Source organism: Oreochromis aureus, linkage group 12 (assembly GCF_013358895.1).
Source record: "Oreochromis aureus strain Israel breed Guangdong linkage group 12, ZZ_aureus, whole genome shotgun sequence".
NCBI lineage: Eukaryota > Metazoa > Chordata > Actinopteri > Cichliformes > Cichlidae > Oreochromis > Oreochromis aureus.
In genome coordinates this window covers 26,309,095-26,312,092 of record NC_052953.1, presented here as the reverse complement: position 1 = coordinate 26,312,092, position 2,998 = coordinate 26,309,095, and positions in this window count along the sequence as shown.

Sequence of the window (2,998 nt, the reverse complement as noted above, 5' to 3'; positions counted from 1 at the left end):
GGCGATACCTGGACCCTACAGAGGTTGCACATGTAGTTCAACTCCTCCAGGATGGGACAGCAATACAAATGATCGCCAGGTCTGCTGTATCTCCCAGCACAGTCTCACAAACATAGAGGAGATTCTAGCAGACAGGTAGTTTCTCTAGGAGAGCTGGATTCAGACTTTCCATCAGCAAGACTGGCATCTGCTCCTTTGTGCATGGAGAAACAGAGTGAGCACATCCAGAGCCTGCTAGGCACCTCAGGTTGGCCCGAGGGCCCGACATACTTTAGTGGTCCCTGTGCTCGCTGCCTGACTGGCATTTGCCATAGAATACCACAATTGGCAGGTCCACTACTGGCACCTTATGCATTTCACAGATGTGAGCAAGTTGAACCTAGCATGTGACAGATGCCAAAGGGTCTGGAGAAGCTGTCGAAAAGGTTAAGCTGCCTGTAAGATCGTTCAGCCATGGGTGTTGGGTCAGTGATGATCTGGGGAGGTATATCCATGGAGGGGCACACAGACCTCTACAGGTTAGGTAACAGCACCATGACTGCCATCAGGTATCAGGATGAAATCCTTGGACCCACTGTCAGACCCTACACTGGTGCAGTGGGGCCTGGGTTCCTCTTGGTGGACAACAATACATGGCCTCATGTGGCTAGAATACGCAGGCAGTTCCTGGAGGATGAAGGATTTGATATCACAGAATGGTCCCCACGCTCACCTGACCTAAATCCAACAAAACACCTCCGGGACATTATGTTTTGATCCATCCAGCACCTCCAGGTTGCACATCAGACTGTCCGAAAGTGATGATCTGGTCGAGACCTGAGAGGAGATCACCCAGGACACCATCCGTCGTCTCATTAGGGTCATGCTCAGATGTTTTTAGGCATGCACTGAAGCATGAGGGGGACATACAAACTACTGAGCACCATTTTGAACTGCTGCAATGAAATTGAATGAAAATAGACTAGGCTGCCACATCATTTTTTCACACTGTTTGGGTTGATAAGTTTAATTTCCATTAGTATAGATATCCATATGATAATATGATATGTTTTAAAAGTGTTCCAACAGGACAGTAACTGGCCTTCACATCCATAACCATTAGAATAAAAGCTTACCTATAAATGCTTAGGGACAGAAGGCAAACATAGTATTCTGTAACACATATAATACCTTGAACGCTGACATTTTGGTTGTACCATCAACATTAGATGCATTTTGAATGGTCAGATTGTATTTATTTCCCTAATCTTTCTCTGGTTATTTCAGGTAACAGGAAGTGTCTGAAATCTTTGTGTATCCCATCAAAAAATGTCCTAGAGTGAAGTTAGTCGAGATGGCAGAGGAGGAATACAAAGACTAAAGACAAAGCGGTGGGAAGGAGAGATGAGCTTGGAAGTGAGAGGAGAAGGAGACAGAGAGAGAGAGAGAGGTGTCCGTGACTCTCTTTCTCCAAATAAACAAAAAGTAAACACCGGTGGAGGAAACACTGTGACACTTGATGCTGCTGATCGCTCCTCCACCTGCCCACTCAGGTTTCCCAGAAGACCATTCTGCCAACCGCAGGACAAAAGCAGCACCAAAAGCCAACACCTCTCTCCCCCTGAAGCGCTCGGACACAAAAGCAAGGGAGAAAAAAGCGATACAACACCTTTGTTTGCCGAGATTAAAACATGTTGCATTCTCTGCCTCCCTCCCTCTCTCCCCAGAGGTAACTCTACCAGGCAGGAGATGTGACTGTCAGTGAACTCTCTCCGTTCTAGGCAGCGCATAAAATCCGCCTTATTATTTCCGTGTTTCCTATTGTCTCTGTGTCATTGTGGCGAGTCTTGTGACACTGTGATTAGCTGATCAGGCTTGGCACAGGGTGAATGGGGCATCTCCTTTTGCTGTGCCTCCTGTGTGATACAGGTATAAAGTTGGTGATGTGACCAGACTTGTGCCCCAACCCAATTGTTAATGAATGAAACACAATCGCAGCTGATAAAAAGCAAAGGAAAAAAAATAAAAACAACAAAAAAAAAAAACACCCTTACCTTCCCATATAGGGAATGCATCTCTGGTGATAGCAGCTCAAAAAAATCCACACATGAACTAGCACAAAGCCGTGTGCACTGCTGATTCAAAGAATAGGTACAGCTCTGTGTCTGCAGCAAATGCCTGATAAATTGAGCCATCTTGTCGTCAAGTTGGCAACAGCTCTTACGCAATTCCCAGGATTGTTATTCCACAAAGTTTGGAGTTGACATGTGCACCAACACGCACATCAAATCCACTAGTCTGTCACTACAATGGGCAACTGAGGCAGGGAGGTCGGCCCCCAGACGCTCACTCTCACCACGGGGGGGTTTGTGGCAATCTGGCAACTGCAGTAGGTGGTCTCACTCTCATCAGCACTGCTGGATCAAGACCACTTCCTTACCTTTCTTTACTCTCATCTGCACAGGCTTTAAAATAGAGCTCACAAATGATTTGCCTGCATATGTTTGAAACCGCTTTCTTCATAAGAAATCATTTACAGTGATCTCTGAGGAAAAAATAAAGGAAAGAAGGGATTGTTTTATGGAGAGAAGCACAAACTTTCCAAACTCACATATATGGAAAGGCTTATGGAGACCAAACTAAACAGATCCATATAAGGCTCACTTCAAACTCTCCCCTTTATCTCGCGAGACAACAAAATGCCCAGATAATGACAGTAGGTGAAGAAGTGTAAAGTGGAGGTGTATTGAGGTGCCATGTAAGCTGGTCTAATCCTCCTTCATAGCATTTGTTGTTTCATTAAAGCTGTATGGGGTTGGGGATCGTGTGACATGGGGCCTATTGACTCCTGTAGCCCTTAGCTAGGACACAACAGAGAGCCAGTGTGGTGTTCAGGGTTGCCACAAGTCAAGAGTGGATTTTCAAAGGTAGGTGTACCCCCAAAGACCACACAGGACCTTTTTTTCCTAGAGTAAAAATGTGATAAAATTCAATAACAGGAAGAAAAAAAAAGACAAAG